Raw genomic sequence first — 18,916 nt, forward strand, 5'->3', positions numbered from 1 at the left:
ACAATTTCTATTTTACCTCTGTTCCAACCAACTTGACCTATTAGCTATTTTGCCAAATCAAAATGCTGTCTCCTGCCCCTATACACTTATGTAGGATATTCCTTATGCCTAGAATGTATTCATCTTCACCTCTTAGAATCCTTCTCTTTTTAAAAAGTTTAGATCAATTGCCATTTCTTTCACCTTTTGGGACATTTTCAGATGTGATCTCTTCCCTTGTCCTTTTCCTCTCCCCCACTCCCCCTGCTCCTTTCCCCTTTTCACCTGAAAGTGATTTCTCCCTCCTCTACTATTCCCAGGATACTTTGTTTTAAATATTCCTTTTGTCCCATCACATTTTACTTTGTATTATATTTACCTGTTTACATACCATATGATCCTCAAAAAAATCAAAGCTCCTTGAGGACAGGAGCTATTTTCCTTCATAAACCTGGTGGATTCCTATATTTTGTACATATTTCATTTCTTCAAGAATTTGTGAATTTGTGTTGTAGATATTTTCTTTACTGACATAAACCTTAAGAAAGTCATTTAATCTTTTTTTGGGCCTCAGTTATTTCATTTGTAAAATGAAAGATTTGTACTAGATGGCTTTTGAAGTCCCTTTAAATCTAGATCTACAATCCTCTAATTTTTTTTATAATAATTAGCTTTTTATTTTTCAAAGTACAAGAAAAGATAGTTTTCAACATTTACCCTTGCAAACTCTTGTGTTCCAAATTTTTCTCCCTCCCTCCACTACCTTCTCCTTCTCCTAGATATAATCCTCTAATCTTATGAGATCATATCCCCTCTACAAATTAGTAGATAGTCCTTGAGAGTTGCTTTGACCGAATATTTATTATCTCCTAGTTAGTGTGGTAATCTTTTTGACTTTAGCTAGACTGGTTCTTGAAGAGTGGCTGTATGAAACATCATCAGACTCATCCTTGAAGTCTTCTTTATTTTAGTAGAACCTCTGAGTAATAGAAGTCTACTATGTAGCATTCAAGAAGCTAAGATCTCATTCATTCCACCATGAGCTAGCAGAATTTAGGAGAGGCTAGGCGTGTAAGAAATGTTTGAACTGAACTGAAATAATTTTAATCCAATATTAGCTTCATTGAGGATAGAATTAATTTTGAGAAGTTAGTAAAAATATATCAAAAGAAACTCAAAGGGTGGGTACAGAAAAGTATACTTAGCATAACAGAGCACTAAAGCCAGTAGGAACCTTAGAGCTAATTTAATCTAGCCCATCCATTTACAGATGGGATGGGAAAACAGACTCAGAGAAAGTAATTGCTAATTAGCACAAGAACCATGTCTAGGATTCATAAGAAAAACATGTAAACACAAAAGAGAAGGGAGAATCATGTTCATTGTCTCAGAAATAGCTATCTGTGGGACAGTCTAGAAGCAAAGATTTAGGGGGTTTGAATTTGAGATTTTTTTATTTCTCCCTATTCCAAACAGTTTCCAGGTCTCCATCTCAGTTTTTCTTCTTCCCTCTTTGCTTATCCCTCCTACCTTTGAGGATCTAATATCGATAATCTGTCTCACAATGGAAACCAGGAATAGCTATATATCTGAAAACTTAATCACTAAAAAAGGCCTAACAGAAAGATGTGGGTAGTTGAGATGGATGTATAAGGAATGCTTGGATAATATTTTCATTTCAATAGGGATTGTCTGGAAACAAGATTCTATAATCCAAAGAAGTTAATCTCTTTCTTGCCTGATCCTTCAAACTGTGGGGTAGGGATGTTTGGGAAGCAGGATATTATTTTTGGTACCTCTCAGCCAACCACTCATTTATCTAATTAGCATGATTTTTCCAGGGCACACACAAGCCAAGAATAATGTCCTGATGTGGTAATAATTTGAATAGTCCTCATATAGCTCTTTCTGTTTGTCCAGGAAACCATAAAATGGGGTCATGAAGAGTAGGACACAGCTGAGAAGTCCAAACAACAACAATCTCTTTTTGTATCTCTAGCACCTAGCCCAGGACCTGGAATATAGTAAACAGTCAATAAATGTGCATTAAATTGAACTCAAACACTGCACATTACATTAAAAATCCATAAAGAAATATTTAGAACAAGACTATGTATTAGCTAATACAATCAATTAAAAAGGAGTTATTAAGTACCTATTATGTTAAAGAGATTTGCAAGGACTGTAGATAAAAGAAAAAAAGTTAACTAGTCCTTATATTCAAGGAATGATATTCTTTGAAGAGGGAAGGGACATAAATAGATAAGTATAAAAACTAGTGTGAAGAGGGATCAAGGCAAAGCACGCTACGCTACACACACACTGAGTATTTAAGGAAGGAGGGTATGCTTTTAGCTTGCTGAGATTCACATACTGCACTCCCATCTTAATACTTTATGCCCTGACTTCTTTAGGATGCTTGAAGACCTTTTTTGGAGTGTTCTTTTGAGCACAGATAAAGCTTTTACCCAGAACTGAGAGGTTCAGTTACCAACTGAATAATTTTCTATAATAGCATAGGGACCTTGCTATTATATTACTTCTTTTCAAGCAATCTATAGTTTAGCCAAACTATGTCTCAGGAATGATCCAAATTCCTCACGAATGACATGCCCCCTCCCATTTCCAAGCCTTTGCATTAGAAGTCCCTCATTCCTCAAGTGCAGTACCCACTTCATCTACACTTAGAATCCCTTCTTTCCTTAAAAACTCTTTTCAAGTGATACTCTTTATATGAAGGTTTTTCCTATTTCTCCCAGTTGCTAGTGCCCTCTCCCTCCTTGTCTTTATTTTGTATAAGCTTTGTAAATAGTTATCCTTGTTGCACTATTTGTATATGTTATGTATCTACTAATTTATTTAGTTGCTATCTCACTACCTAGAAAGTAAGGTTCTTGAGGAGAGAAACGGTTTAATTTTTTTCTTTTTAATCCAAGTGCCTAGCACACAGTAGGTGCTTAGCGTATGTTTATTCATTCATTAAAAGCCTGGAAGAATCTAGAAGGTGGTGATAGAGAAAATGTTTTCTTATATGTGAGTATTATTTAGAACTGGAAGAATTTAAGATTAACTAGTTCAACCATTCATTTTACAGACAAGAAAACTGAGGCCCAGAGAGGTGACATGATTTGCCCAAAGTCAAGCCATTAGTTAGTTAGTGCTGGGATGATTTGAACTGAGTTCTCATGATTCTTCCTCCAATGTACTTTCTCTGCTTTGGTGCATTTGAGGACCAAAGTGTCTCCTTCCAAGTCAGAAGAGGATAATGAATCCAAATGACATTATTTGTTTGGATATTTGTCCTATTCTCCTTCATAGTATAACAGCAGTGTCTGTGTTGGTCTTCTAGGGCTGGAAATATCTAATGCCTAGTTATTTTTTCTTTCTTTCAATAAGTTTATCATTCTTTTAACTCATTGAGATGCAGAATTTGAAAGCTGGAAGGAACCTTGAGGACTGCCTAGTTCATTGCATATATATATATATATATATATATATATATATATATATCAGAGTTAGATAATTTAAATCACTTGTCCAAGTTCATACCACTAGTGAAATATTTGGGAAGATAATTAATTCATTGTTCACTAAATTTTGCAATGAAAAATAGAAGAGTTGTACCAGAGATAGATGAACTTGTAAAGGAATTAAAGTTTGTTTATGACAGTTTTCTATATGATTGGTGTATTACCCTTCAGTGCCCAGCCAATTGCATTGGAATTTTCTTTTTTGATTTACTTTTTATAGTGAGAATATACACCCCATCTAGGGTAATCTACTCCTGTTAGTGCACCTTGATCCACCACCCATTTATACATTTTCTCTCCCACTGAAATTTCCTTGTTTGTTTCTTCCATGCCTTCAGGACTAGAGTCTCTAAATAATCTAATAAATGAATCTGTGCAATTAAGTGAGTAGTTAAATGACAGAAATTTTTCTTCTACCCCTCCCCCTCTGCTTTTATGCTTCTCTTAAGTAGCACATGAATATTTAAATAGTAGCCTTCTAGAGATGATTCTGTTAATGTCTGCATTAGTGGAGTGATTGTTGATGGGAATTTCAGACAAGATGGGGTTTAAACATATGATCATATGATGATCAAAAAAACTAATGCTATTTTGTTTGGAGAAAACAACACTAAGGGGGTGTGTGTGTGTGTGTGGAGAGAGAGAGACACACACACACACACAGAGAGAGAGAGAGAGAGAGAGAGAGAGAGAGAGAGAGACAGAGAGAGAGACAGACAGAGACAGAGTGAGACAGAGATAGAGACAGAGACAGAAAGACAAAGAGAAAGAGAAACAGAAAGATAGAGGCAGAGAGATGAAGAAGAAGAGAGAGACAGACACACAGAGACAAAAAGAGAGAGAGAGTGAGACAGAAACAGAAAGGAAGAGACAGAGAGAGACAGAGAAAGGGAAGGAGGGAGGAAGGGAGAGAGAGAGAGGAGAGAGAGAGAGAGATTGAGAGAGAGAGAGAGAGAGAGAGAGAGAGAGAGAGAGAGAGAGAGAGAACACTACACACACAGAGACAGAGAGATAATAATTTTCAAGTATTTGAAGAATTCTCATGTACAAGAGGAATTTTTCTCATTCGGTATGGTTTCAAGTGACAGAATAAGAACCAAATATTTAAAAGTTACAAGGAGATATTTAATTTCAATAAAAAACATTCTAAGAATTAGAATTCTTAAAAAAAATTGGAATGAGCTGTTTTGAAAAGTAGTGAGATTATCCACTACTCTGAGGAGAGACCCTGCTTTATTTTGTTTTATTTTTTGTCTCATTAACACATAAAAATCTGATGGGAACCTCCATCTTCATTTCAGAGATGGAAGAGAATATTCACAGGGATCATGTTCTTTAGAGGAGATGGAGCTTGTTTGCTGCTGATTACTACATTTTTTTGAATTTGTGGAATTGGGAGGCAGGGAAAAGATGCTATTGAACTTTGTCCCTCAATTTGTCAGGGGACGGAATAAAAGAAAGTGAAATGTCCAAAAAAAAAAAAAAAAAAAAAAAGAGGAGTGAGTCCTCTAACACCAGGGGCCATCTAAGCAGAGGCTGAAGGGGATCAGTTCTTTTAACAGGGGACTAACATAGGACTATTGAGAACAGGTCTAAGATTGAGAAGTTTGGGGGCAGAAGCCACCTTTCAATTACATTCAGATTGGATCCTCTTACCCCGATTCTGAGTAGGTCTGACTTTGGTATATTTTTGCAATTTTAGGCTTCAGAATCATAGGAACTGAGTTCAGATCTGTGCCCTGTCAATTACTACCTGTGGGATCTTGAGTAAGTTGCTTAGCCTCTCCATGCCTCAGTTTCCTCATCTGCAAAGTGAGAGGTTAGTTTAGATATTTCCAAGGTTCCATCCACTTCTAAATCTATGACATTAAAGTAGTACTAGATTTTGTAGTTCACAAAATATCCTTAGAGAGCTCATTTAAAATCTTTTTTTTTTCAAACAAAGAAACAACCATTTGTATTTGCTTTCTTTAAGATCTTCTAAACTCCAATAGTGTTAATGCAAAACTGTTACTCTCAAGAGCTGACCAGATAACCTCCGGGGTAAATTCTGGGTCTAATGTTTATCCAGTCTTGCCTTGTCAGACTCAGGCAGCATGGATCAGTTGAAAGTCAGGCAGAAATTTAGCTTTCTGCCTCTATATAATAAAATGGAATTGTAAGGTAGCTTTGAGATCTAGTCCAATTTCCTCAATTCATAGGTGAGGAAACTAAGGCATAAAAATATTCTAATTTACCCAAGGTCCCACAGTAAGCTCGTAGCACAATTAGGATTCAAATTTGGGTCTCCTAATTACTAGTCTAATATGGGTATCTTTTTAAAAAGTACTCCTTTTCATCACTCTCTTTCCCCCTTTCCCCTTCTACTCTCACCTCAATGCTTAGGTAAATGGCTATTCAACCAACTACAGTAGAAATCTGGTCTTGATCTATAATGAAAACCTATCAAGAGAGATTAGAAATAAGAAGAAAAGGCTGATTTCTTAATCAGAGAAAAGAATAAAGCCAATAGTATGATGAAACTTACCTTTTATTGTTTCTCCAATGTACTCCAAATGATTCCACTTTGGATAATTGACTGGTTAGTACTGAAGCCTTAGCTTACGGAAGATCACCTTGCAAGAGGTGCTTAAATAAGTGACTCTTCCTCATAGTATCTTAGTTTCCTTATCTGTAAAATGAGAGTAGGAGCAGAAAATCTCTAAGGTTCCTTTCTACTTTAACATTTTATGATTCTGTGGTTCCAATTTGTTTAATTTCATTTCTCCTTAGGAGAGATGAAAAACATAATTTCCTTGTGCCTTTTTTAACAGAAGAATTGTTTAATCAATGATATGATACAGTAGAAAACAGTTACAAGTTTCTTCTAATGAAAGATGCTTTTCAAATTTTACACAATTTCTTTAGAATTTCTGAAAATTTTCTATATTTTCAGATAGATTCCAACAATAGATCTAAAATGTATTTTATATCTTTTCAGACAGAATTGTGATGAAAAGAATAAACTAAAATATCAATTTATTACATCTTTATCTAAACATCACATTTGTGTTTTGAACACAGAGCATCAGCTTAATTTTCTAAGGAGTAGATAGAAATCAAAACATCAGCTTCCTTTAGAACTCTCTAAGAATTGACCATGTTCTGCTACTTTCAGAATGGATTCCTGCCTGCCACTTCCCTTTACTAGGAAAGGGGAATTTTGGAGTGGAAAGAAGAAAGAATAGGAAAAAAGGGAGAGAGGACTGTCCAGGAGTACTCCCAAACTCTTCTGCCATCTACTATTCCCCATTGCTCTTCTACTCTATTTATGGACTTTTTAGCCTTGGGAAATCCTTGGAGATGATAGCAACAAGCACTAGGTACTAGTTAAATAAAGTGAATGTAATAGGAACTTAGGTTGCACCACTGATTGTTAAAGAAATTATTATGAAAATGTTTAAGAGTTTAAAAGTTATGTTGTCTTTCCCATTTGAATGTGGGACAAAGATTGTGTTTTTGCCTTTCTTTTTATCTTCACCATAGCATATTGTAAACACTTAATAAATATTTGTTGATAAACTAATACTATATCTATAGGGGCAGATGAAGTTGAAAATTAGAGCAATCATCTAGACAATTTTTTAAAAGCTGCTTTGTCTAAACCATTTTAGACAAAATTGTATATTGGGTGTCTGGATTATCCAGAAAATACTCTTAAATCTCCAGGGTCCTTTTTTTGACTTATTTGTTCCCTCACTGGCTAAACCACAAGAAGAATCAAATGGTAAGAAAGGTTGATTCTATGTTTAAAAGTAAAGAATGGATTTCTTTATATTAGAATAGTATTCTAATGGCCAGGACCATGAAAATGAGAAGGAGTTAGGACCAATTCAATTTAATCCAATACATATTTATCAAGAACCTACTATTGAGCAGCTAGGTAGTATAGTGGACTACTGGGTCTGGGGTCAGGAAGATTCACATTCCTGAATTCAAGTCCAGCCTTAGATACTTATTAACTGACACTGGGCAAGTCACTCAATCCTGCTTGTCTCAGTTTCCTCATCTGTAAAATGATCTGGAGAAGAAAATGGCAAACCACTACCACTCTACTATCTTGCCAAGAACTCCAAGTGTGGTCACAAAGTCTTAGGCATGACTGAAATGACTGAGTAACAATAAAATATATGCAGAATATAATGTTAGACATTCATGATGATAAGGTTTATATAAAATGTAGTCTCTGTTCTTAGGGAGCTTATTAGGATGAGGCGGAAGGGAATAAATATTAATAGAGCACCTATTATATGATCAGTACTTTGCAAAGTGCTTTTATAAGCATTATCTTACTGGATCTTCATAATAACTTTGAGAGGTATGTGCTATTTACAACTTAGGAAACTGAGGCAAAAGAACTTAAGTGATTTGCTTAGAATCACAAAGCTAGTAAGTTATCATGCTCCAATGAAAGAATAAGACACACAGAGATAAGTATAATACTTGTTTGATAGGTTTGGAGAGTCATTGCTGGCATTTGGAGACTAGGGACTTTTTAAGCATATCCACTACTACTTGGAGAATATGAGAGATTTACACAGTTATGCTGGCCCCTCTAGAAGTTATTTTTATAGAATGACACTGTAATATTTTATTATATTTATATATCCTAACTTATTCAACCATTATCTAGTGACTGGACATTTAATTTGAATCTAGATTTTTTACTTTTCTCTATTGTATTAGGAAAAGTTTTTTGAGAGGGCATTTTTCTTTCTTTCTTCTATTTTGTCAATAATCTCTTTAAGATAAGATCCCAGTCCTAGTAACTACTGAGTCCATGAATGTGAATATCAAAAACTCACACAATATAATTTCTCCATTTTTTTCATAAAATAAGGGGAAAATAAATTTGAGGAAGTGAGATGACTCAATGGGTAGAGTACTGGGCCTGGAATAAGGGAGACTTTTCTTCAATGCAACCTCAACATTTCAAATGCAACTTCATACATTAACTATGTGATTCTAGGGAAAAAAATCACTTAACTTTTTTATTTATTTAAAATTATTTTTATTATTATTATTTTTTTTTGCTGAGTCAATTGGGGTTAAATGTCTTGCCAGGGTCCCATAGCTAGGAAGTGTTAAGTGTCTGAAATCAGATTTGAATTCAGTCCTCTTGACTTCAGGGCTGGTACTCTATCCACTTTGCCACCTGACTGCCCCACTTAACTTTTATTCATCTTAATCTACTGGAAAAGGAAATGATAAACCACCCCAGTATTTTTACAAGAAAATCTCATGGATAGTATTGGCATGCTATGGTCCACCGAGTCACAAAAAAGTCTGACATGACTGAATGATTGTACAACAAGAACAGACTCTGGAAAAAGCCAAAATTTTAGTAGAAGTCATTAAAAGATAGTTCATGAGGGCTGACTAATAGGAACTAGGATTGGTTTACTAAGAACCCCCCATGTCAGACATTTCATTTTCTTCTTTCTTTTTGAATGAATGAATAAATGAAATGGCATTTTAAAAATACTTGCAATGTATCAAATACCACAATAAGTGCTAGGGAAACAAATATAAAAGAGAGTCTCTGCAGTTCAAGGAACCAGAGCTGACTATACATTTTAATGGAAAAAACAACAATTATAGGTGAGTAGTAGCTAGGAAGGGGCACTTTTGTCTAGCAAGTTACAGATATGGTGAGTAGGACCATAGTGGAGCAGGTTAATAAACCCCATTCAGGAAGACTGGCAAGATGATTTAATCATGGTTCATAGTTCTAGAACTGGAGGTGTTGAAAAGGAAAAGAAGGAGACTGGCCATTGACAAGATTTTGGAGGAAGTACATAGAAATAAGGAAATGAAGTGAAACATGGCAGAGGCTTAACTTTTTAATGACATTTGGATGGTCAAAATGGAAAAAAAAAACATGGATTAGAAAATGGTATAATTATAAGTATTTACAGACAAAAGTTTTGATGAATAGATTGATGTCAAGGTGGATGGAGGTATCTCCTAGGCTTCAGTAGGGCTCTGTCTGTGGTTCTGTTTTCTTCAACATTTTTCCCTCCACTGGCTTGATTGAAGATGCTGATACCACAATTATCCACTTTTCAGATGATACAGAGAGTTTGGAGTAGATAATAACATCCAAAACCAGATTTTAAAATTATCTCAATAAATTTGGAAGAAGAGTTGAAAGCATGATGAAATTTAACGACATTTTAAAACTGTAAACTCTTTCACTAAGATTAACACCCTTCTCCTCCCCCCCCCCCCTCGCCCAATATGTGAGTAAGTTCACGATTGGGGAAGACCTGGCTTGATAGAAATTCATGTATAAAAGCCCTCAGAAATCATAAGCTCATATTTTATCCCCACAGTACGATATGACTACTATGAAAAAAATGGACATAACTTCAGGTTGCATTATAAACAGTATTAATATTGATAATATGATCATTATCTAATCACAGTTGTTAATTGCAATAACATTTCATTCCCTTGAAAATATGTGATTTCTGTGGTGGAGGTATTATTTTTGTTGAGGTAAATCACACCTTCTCTATGATTTAATAGATTAAGTAATCTTGGAGAGTTCTGTGACTGAAAGATTCACTTCCCTAAGGACAATGTAGGAACATGCCTCTTTGACTTGAAAAGGCTGGTCCTTTAATGACATATCTAGTTCATTATTGTTTGTAGGCTTGAAGATGTTCTAGCTTGGCAGGACCTGGTAGAGCTCAGAATCAATTCCATTCAATAATAACAAACAGCAAAAACAACAAACAACAAATAATATTTACACAGACTTTTCATTTAGGAAACTTCACAACATTCAAGATAATGTTTTGTTCCAAATTTTTCTCCCTCCTTCCATTATATCCCCCCTCCTCAAGACAGCAAGTGATCTGATAGAAGTTAAACATGCAATTCTTTTAAAGATATTTCCTTATATGTCATATTGTACAAGATAAATCAGACCAAAAGGGAAAAAAAAAAACCAGAAGAAAGAAAAAGCAAATTTAAAAAATAAACATAAAAGAGGTGAAACTACTGTGCTTTCATTCACATTCAGTCTCTATATTTCTCTCTCTGCTTGTGGAAGGCATTTTCCATTCTAAGTCTATTGGAATTGCCTTGAATCACCACTTTGCTCATGGTTGATCATTACATAATCTTGCTGTTACTGTGTACAATGTTCTGATTCTGCTCATTTCACTTAGCATCAGTTTACGTAAGTCTTTCCAGACTTTGATGAAATTAGCTTGCTCACTATTTCTTATAGAACAATTATATTCCATTCCATTCATATGCCATAATTTATTCAGACATTCCCCATATAGTAAGTAAACTTTTAACAGATTAACATTTCTCAGTCCCAAATCTTCTTTTGTTTTTTTTCACTTCATTCATTTTTCCTTTTTATTTTTTATTATGGCACCAAACCTCAAAATGAAATCTTTCATTTCATTTGGGATGTGAAGATCTCCATACTTAATGTGGCCTGGGGGAAGAGGAAGGAGGATTCTGAATCCACCCTTTCACTCTTGTACTAATTAGCCTGGACAAAAAGCTCTATCTACCTGGAACTCTTTAAAAGCTTGACACACATTTTCATGTGCCATTATTATTGAAAACTCTAGCACCAGCATCTGGTTCTCTTCCCAGACCTCCCTTCTTCACTGTTGAGGCTTGTTGTTTGTCCTTCATTTGAAAAGGACCAATGACCTCATGGGATGATATCTTAATTTGAGCATGAATTGGATTTAAATGAGTCAGAGTTGCACAACATCATTACCCCATGTAGATAATTCAACGGAACCATCTATGATCTCACTGTTATAGATTGGTATCCAGTGGTATGGATTACAACCTATCTATATCCTCTCAGCCTGTATCTTTCCTTGCATCCTCTGCAAGGGATCATCCCCAAAAGGGAGGTTTTCCTCTAGTTTTTTTTTCTTTTCTTTCTTTCTTTCTTTCTTTCTTTCTTTCTTTCTTTCTTTCTTTCTTTCTTTCTTTCTTTCTTTCTTTCTTTCTTTCTAACATTCTGTGTGTACCAGTGCTTCTTTAGGTGGCACAGAGGAGAGAGCATTTGACTTAGAGTTTGCAGTACTTGAGTTCAAATTTTGTCTGAGATACTTATTTAATATTTATTTAACAAGTCATTGAGTCTCTTTTTGCCTCAATTTCCCCATGTGTAAAACGGGGATAATTGTTGTGAGTATCAAATGAATCAAGGTACATGAAATGCTTTATAAATCTTAAAACACTATAGAAATGCTAGTTATTATTACTATTACTTGGGATGACCCAATACATTATACCTTGTATATACTTTGTAACTACTTACACATATTGCTACATATAATATCCACCATTAATTTCACCCTGAAATAGTTCAGGAAACCTAGTTTATTCACAAGTTGATCATAGAAAATTCCCTAGAGGGTGATCTTTTTAAGGTAACACTTTATGGTCTATTCCTTCTCTCTAACACCACACTTACTTTCTTCATTTCTCCTCAGAAATGTAGTATTTTTGTTCGTTTTTACTAAAAATGATTGAAAACGTTTTGTATAATACATCTATGTGCATATATATATATATTATATGTAACTTTCATTTCCATTTCAAAATTAAATTTTAGTTTTTTTCTATTAATAAGCATACTTCCCCCTTCTTCTATGCCCCATTCTCAATGGAGAAAAAACATCCTTGTAATAAATATGCATATTGTGAGACGATGTAAGTTTTTTCTAATTACTTTCAAGTAAGAGAGAAAGAAGTTTTTTCCTCTTATTATATATGATATCACAGTATTCTAAATTATAATTAAATCCTGGTGAAATTTCTGGCCAATGTATGGATCTAGCACAGTACCCATGTTCCTTAGCTGCCATTCAGAATGGTTATGACACATTCTAAAAGATCTCAAAGGTTATGTGCAAAGGGCTGAAATTCTCAGTTGATGCACTGGGACTGGACAACCAAGCACTTAAGGCTAACTACCGATTGGATAATATTCTATTAGCATATGCTTGGAAAATGTCCCTTCCCACTATTCTGTGCTAGTTCAATCTTTTGGTGTATACAGAGAATGTGGGAGGGATTAGGGGGTGGAGTAAGACAAGTCAGAGTCATTTCTGGGCAGGAGATAAAGAGGAGAAGTTGCGGAGATCCTGCGTTCATCCAATTCACTTCTACCCCTAAAGACCAAGAATAAAGACCAAGGACCTTTGCTTATCCTGTCTCCGGCTGATTCTAAGGTATCCAGGGGGCTAACTCGGTTTTCACAGTTACGGACCCTACTTCTTTTATATGGAGACAAACACACAAAGACAAATAGATGCATATGAAGAAAAGTCCAGCATGTCATAGTGGAAGAATCATTGGACTAGACCCATGAGACCGAGGGCCTAGTTCTGGATCTTGCTAATGACTTGTATATCCTTGAATTTCTCTCTCTCAACCACTAGAAGGCCTCAGTTTTCTCAATCACTAAGTGAATGGGTTGGATTCTAGGGTTCTACCCATTTCTTTGAGCCTTTATTTCTAAGATTATCTTCCTTTTATTCTGTGATATTTCATATATATTGTCAACTTCATTAGAATGTAAGCTCCTTAAGAACAGGGGCTATTTTTGTTTTTTACTTTTTTTTTTTTTTTGATCCCCAGAACTTAGTAATAGTGTCTGGCCCATTGTAGACATTTAATAAATGTTTGTTGATTGATTAAAGATACTTTCCAAATACAAATCCTAATAGATATATTAATTAGTATGTCGTTTAATAAATGTTTGATTGATTTTAGTATGACTTAGGAAGAATGGGGGTTATTCCACATCAGCTTAGGAGATAGTTGAGCCAATTATTCCAATTTCTGAAACTCCTTTCCTATCTTCACATTCTCCTTATTGAAGGAATGAGGATGAATAAGCCAGTATTCTTAGTGTATGTTGATGATTTAATTAAATAATTTATTATGGGATTGATACTCTCCTTTTTCCTTTAGAAATGATCCAGGTAATTTTTTCCTTTTGTCTGTGTTTTCTTTCACAGCATGACTTGGAAATGTGTCTTGCATGACTACACATGTATGACCCATGACAAGTTACATGTATTCTCCAGGAGGCAGGGAAGGGAGAGAAGAAGAGAATTTGAAACTCAAAATTTAAAAAAAGGTGAAAATTGTTTTATATGTAATTGGCAAAAAAATATTAAATTGAAAAAAGTGGCAAATTATAGGCAAGGTAGTATTATTAATCTTTTATAAATCATTCATGAAGTAGATAGTTAAGATACAAGTAAATGAAAACCTCTTTGTAAAGAAATTTCTTTCAAACTTGTTTAGCTTCAATACAGAGGGAAGAGTACTGGATATGGTATCAGAGCACCTGGGTTCAAATCCAAAGTTTGATACATACTAGGTATGTGCTTTGGGGCAAGTCACCTAACTTTGTTATGAGAATTTTGCATTTCCTTTTATTATTTGGGACTCAGGGTTATTCCTCTTACAAATTTCTTTTTTCTTTCTTTCTTTTTTTTTTTTTTTTTTTTGCTGAGGCAATTGGAGTTAAGTGACTTGCCCAGGGTCACACAACTAGGAAGTGTTAAGTGTCTGAGCCTAGATTTGAACTCAGGTCCTCCTAACTTCAGAATTGGTGCTCTATCTACTGGTGCAGTAGATAGGTGCACCACCTAGTTGCCCCCTCTTGCAAATTTTGGTTTACTAAAAGTCTATCTTAATATTAATCTTACCTGATCAAGCTCTGTCTATGGAATGTGAAAATTTATTTAACATCTTACCAATCCATACATAAAAAGCCAGAAGTTGTTTTTTTTTCTTCCCAATAGATATTTTAACATTCCTTAGATAGCAAGTCTGAGAAAGAATCTCAATTGTTCCTTATTCCTTGGAAACATATAAATCCTTCTCCTTAATCAATCTATTTGTGAATCTTTAAAATGTAGTTTAATTTGTAACCTGACTTAGTTAACTATAAAGGATGTTTGATGAAGTTTTTTTCCCCCCTTAGGATGCATGAGATTTTGACTGATTAACTAAGTTTGTTCAACTTTTATGACATTGAAGGAAGTAATGGAATTATGGATTTCTATTTTTCTCTAACTTTATTGGCCTAAGAGAAATGTACAAGATTACAAAATATAAAAGAATTATTTTCCTGTCACTCTGACATAATTTTGACTATAAAAAGTCTGGTTAGAATCCTAATAAAGGTTGAGGGAGGCTTGAACCTATCTTGAGCACACTAATAAAATATAGATTTTCACCTCTATAATTTCTTTCTTCTATGATAAATATATATTTGGCAGTGGATACCCTACTATCTGAACTCAGAGAGGAGATATTTTTCCCATGATAACTTCTTTGAGCCTCATTTCCTTATCTATAAAATGGGGAATGGGGAGCTGAACAATGACTTCTGAGACTCCTTTCAATAAACCAATTGATCAACAAACCTTTACCACCTTCTATGTGTTGGTTATTCTATTAGGTGTTAAGTATACAAAGAAAAAAATAATCTATACTTTTGAGGAAATTATATTCTATTGAGTGACACATGTATACATAAAATACAAAGAAGGGAAAAAGGAAAAGCATTTATATAGTATTTGCTATATACCAGTCAACTTTCTTAAAAAACAACAACAAAAAAGTCATCTCATTTGAAACTCTTGACAATCCTAAGAGGTAGCTGCTATTATTCCCACTTTATTGTTAAGGAAACTAAGGTAAACAAGGATGAAGTAACTTACCTAGAATCATACAGCCAAGGAATTTCTGAGATTGAATTTAAATTTAAACCTCCCTAATCCCAGAATTCTATTCACTGTGCTACCCTAGGTTTATACAAAATAAACACTAGGTAATTCGGAGAGAGAGAGAACCCAGGTAATTTCCAGCATTAGGAAAAGCTTCATGTAGAAGATGATACTTAAGTTGGATCTTGAAGAAAGTGAGAAATTTTATGAGGTAGAGATAAGAAGGGAGTGCTAAGCAGGTTTGAGGGATCAATGCAAATATACAGAGTTAGAAAATGGAGTACTATATGAGAAATAGATATAAGGACAATTTGGCAAGATAATGGAATGTGGAAAGGGGAGGAATGTATAACAGGCATGGAAATGTGAATTGGAACCAAATTGAATGGAGTTTTAACAGTTAAGCAGAGGAGATTCTATTTCATCCTAGAGGTAATAGGGAGCTACTGGAGTTGATTGAGTAGTGGAATGACATGGTCAAATTATCACAGAAAGAAAATCACTTTGAATGGAAAGGAGTAGAAAGAGACATGTAATGGGGAGACCAATTAGGTACTCTGTTATAAAAATACTTGTTTTGCTTCATAAATAAAAAATAAAATAATTTTTAAAAAGAACATTTCAAGAGTCTAGGTTAGAGGTATCAAATTCCCAGTGGTTGGGAACGTCTAATGAATAACTTCCATGTCTAAAACAAGATGAAATTTTAATTGGGAAATGTTTAACAAAATAAATAAAATATAATAAACCATAGATAATGTTAATTTTGAGCTTTCTCAGTCAATATGAAACTTGCAGGGACTAATGTTTATTTGACTTATCAATCTAGGTGAGAAGTGATGAGGTCACAATTATGCTAGTATAGAGAAAAAATCTGAAGGATTTGTAACTGGAAGTATGTGGTGAAGGAGAGTATATAATCAAGGATAATGCTGAAATTATAATTTATATATCCTGGGAAAATGGCATTGCTCTTCATAAGATTAGGAAAGATTTATAGGAAAGTAGGGTTTTGGGTAAACAATAAGTTCTGTTTTGAACTTGCTACATTTGAGCTGTGTGTTTTTTTTTTTTTTTTAGTCTTCTTTCAGTCTCGTCTGAACCTTTGTGATCCCATCTGAGTTTTCTTCTCCAGCTCATTTTACAGATGAGGAAACTGAGTCAAATAGTTTTAAATAACTTATCCAGTATCACATAACTATTAAGTGTCTGGAGCCAAATTTGAACTCATATCTTCTCAATTCCAGGCCTAATGTTCTATCCACCGAGCCACCTGTTTGCCCATTTTAGCTCTTTTTGGAACATTTAACTCAAATGTCCAATAGGCAACGGTATGGGTTTGGTGCTTGGGAGAACTTGGCTGCCTCTAGAGAGCTGGGAAATGAGCTTTATATAGATGATAATGAAATCCATGAAACTGATGAGTTAACCAACTTATCCTTTTTTTTCATTTCCTCAAGACTAAATGATTATTTTAGGAAAGTGCCTACCTTGTATAGAAATCAATTTTCTCTGGGATTAAAGAAATGTTATTGACCTTGCCCCACATCTTCAAATTAATATCTTCAACTCACAATAGTAAGTCTTCCCAAAGAGGACCCTGTGGAAAAGCAAGCTATTTCCATGACTAATGTTGCCTTCTTTTTATAGCATGCAAAACAGTCTAACCAGGAAGAATAAACTGGGACATAAGGAGGGCACCCACCAGAAATGCACAATTGCTGACATTCATCATGTTGGAGATAAGTACAAAGGAATAGGTCAGTATACTAGCAAAGAATCCAGTGACAGCCTGGGAATAACATCATTTCATTCATAGTGGAATTTCTACTCTCCCGTGCAAAGGTATTGACAAAGTAGGCCTGTGAATTACAGAGCCTCAAGGAAATGATGTTCCCCCAGAAAGTGAAGAATAAGGTCCACAAAGAATCCTGTGAAACCTTCTTTTTGGTAAGTGGTTACTATGCAGTCACATAGTCCACTGTATTTGCTTTCTCTATCAATGAATTGTACCATAGACCTCAGGGTAATCACATGGAAGGGATGTGTAATGAGAATACAGCAGAATGAACCATTATCTCACTAGTAATCTTTCATTAAATTCAATTTTTTTTAGTTATTCCTCAAAATATCTCTGTGAGGCTAGTTCCCATTATTTTCTCAATTTTTATAGGTGAGAAAAACAAAAAAAAATAATATGGAACACTTCACAAATTTGCATGCCATTCTTGTATAGGACCCATTGTAATCTTCACTGTATTGTTCCAATTCTAGCATATGTGCTGCTGAAGCAGGTGCTAACCAACATATTAATAAAAAGTATTTATTTAGCAAATGTTAAAGATACTATTCTAAGTACTATGAGTACAAGATAATCTCATTTATTCTTTATTCATCTTTATTATTCTCTACTCTTAAAGATTTATAAATGAGAGAGAAAAGAATAGAGAAAAAGAAAGACAGCTTATGATACATTTATCAAGATGATATGATGGATGATGAGCCAGCAAAGGAAACCAAGAAAGAGAAATCAAACTGGGAGGAGAACAAATCATGTAGTGTCATGAAAACCTAGAGAAGAGTGTATCTAGGAGGTGAGAGTGACCAGTGTTTGTAAACTGCAGTAGAAAAGTCAAGAAGGATGAGGATTGAGGAAAACCATCAGATTTAATAATTAAGAGATCATGGATACCTTTGCAGAGAGCAGTTTCAATTGATTGTTGAAGTTGAAAGGCAGATTACAATGAGTTGAGGAGTGAGAGCAGAAACAGTGGGGGGAAGAGGATATATATCTTTCTCTAGGTGTTTGGTTGAGAAAGGGAGAAGAGATAATATGAGGACTTGAGGGGATCGTAGACGCTTATGAATTTTTTTTAAGATGGAAAGAGTTTGGACATGTTAATAGGCAATTAGAGAATGAACTTTTAATGAGGGAAAGATTGAAGATTAGAGAATATATAGAATTAATATAAATTATGGGAACAACTTGCCAAAAATAATAGCAACAGGAGAATATAAGGATACATGAGAATGACTTCAACAAAGAAAGGAATCAACTTCTTATAACAGACTAGTGGAAAGGAATGGAGAGTGGAGGATGATGTCAAGGAATTTTGAGATGATGGGAATATAAGAAGCAAGAGCTTATGGTAAATGGGTTCAATTTTCTCAGGATAGTAATAAGTGAGGTGAAAGGAGGCTAGGAGATGTAGGAGGTTTGTGGAGAAAAGGGAAGATTTAGAATAGTTTTTGTGGGAAATGGGATAGGAAATAATTTTTTCTTTTTTTCCCCAATTGTTTTTAAATTGTATTCAACTCTTCTTGACCCCACTTGAAGTTATCTTGGCAGAGATACTAGAGTGGTCTGCCATTTCCTTCTCCAGTTCATTTTACAGATGAGGAAACTGAGGCAAACTGGATTAGCTGATTTATTCAGAATCTCACAGCTAGTGTCTGAGGTCAGATTTGAATTTAAGAAGATGAGTTTTCTTGACACCACTTGCACCACCTAGCTGCCCAGGAAATCATTTAAGGAGGAGTAAAAGGAATGCCTTGTTGCTAGAAGGGCCAAGTTGAGATTAAATAGCAAAAATCTGCAGTGTATTTTGTGAATGAGCTGCATGTAGT

General features: G+C 34.6%; 1 non-coding gene and 1 pseudogene across 1 annotated transcript; both read right to left on the reverse strand.

Moving 5' to 3' along the window:
* Positions 1–16,840: 16,840 nt before the first annotated feature.
* On the reverse strand, positions 16,841–17,338 carry LOC127547098 (mitochondrial carrier homolog 2-like; annotated as a pseudogene).
* A 142-nt stretch (positions 17,339–17,480) lies between these two features.
* LOC127552577 (U6 spliceosomal RNA) lies at positions 17,481–17,583 on the reverse strand. Its single transcript, XR_007951448.1, has one exon. It is a non-coding gene; the product is annotated as a U6 spliceosomal RNA (small nuclear RNA).
* Positions 17,584–18,916: the final 1,333 nt, after the last annotated feature.

The sequence above is a fragment of the Antechinus flavipes genome, chromosome 2, assembly GCF_016432865.1.
Source record: "Antechinus flavipes isolate AdamAnt ecotype Samford, QLD, Australia chromosome 2, AdamAnt_v2, whole genome shotgun sequence".
In the NCBI taxonomy this organism is placed as follows: Eukaryota; Metazoa; Chordata; class Mammalia; order Dasyuromorphia; family Dasyuridae; genus Antechinus; species Antechinus flavipes.